The sequence below is a fragment of the Alligator sinensis genome, unplaced genomic scaffold (genome assembly GCF_000455745.1).
Source record: "Alligator sinensis unplaced genomic scaffold, ASM45574v1 scaffold939_1, whole genome shotgun sequence".
Lineage (NCBI taxonomy): Eukaryota > Metazoa > Chordata > Crocodylia > Alligatoridae > Alligator > Alligator sinensis.
In genome coordinates, this window is record NW_005841995.1 from 1,097,673 (window position 1) to 1,097,944 (window position 272).

Below are 272 nucleotides of genomic sequence, written 5' to 3' on the forward strand. Positions count from 1 at the left end.
CCCCCACACACACACACCTTGCATAAGATTTCTCTCAACCAACACCCCCCCTCTTACATAGGATTTCTCCCACCACACGTACACACACACACACACACACACCTTGTGCAGGATTTCTCCCACCACACACACACATACACCACCGCTGCACAGGATTTCACACACACACCACCCCCCTTGCAAAGGATTTCGCACCCCCGCCTTGCATAGGTTTTCTCCCACTACACTCACACAGATACACATACACCCCCCTTGCAAAGGATTTCACTCAC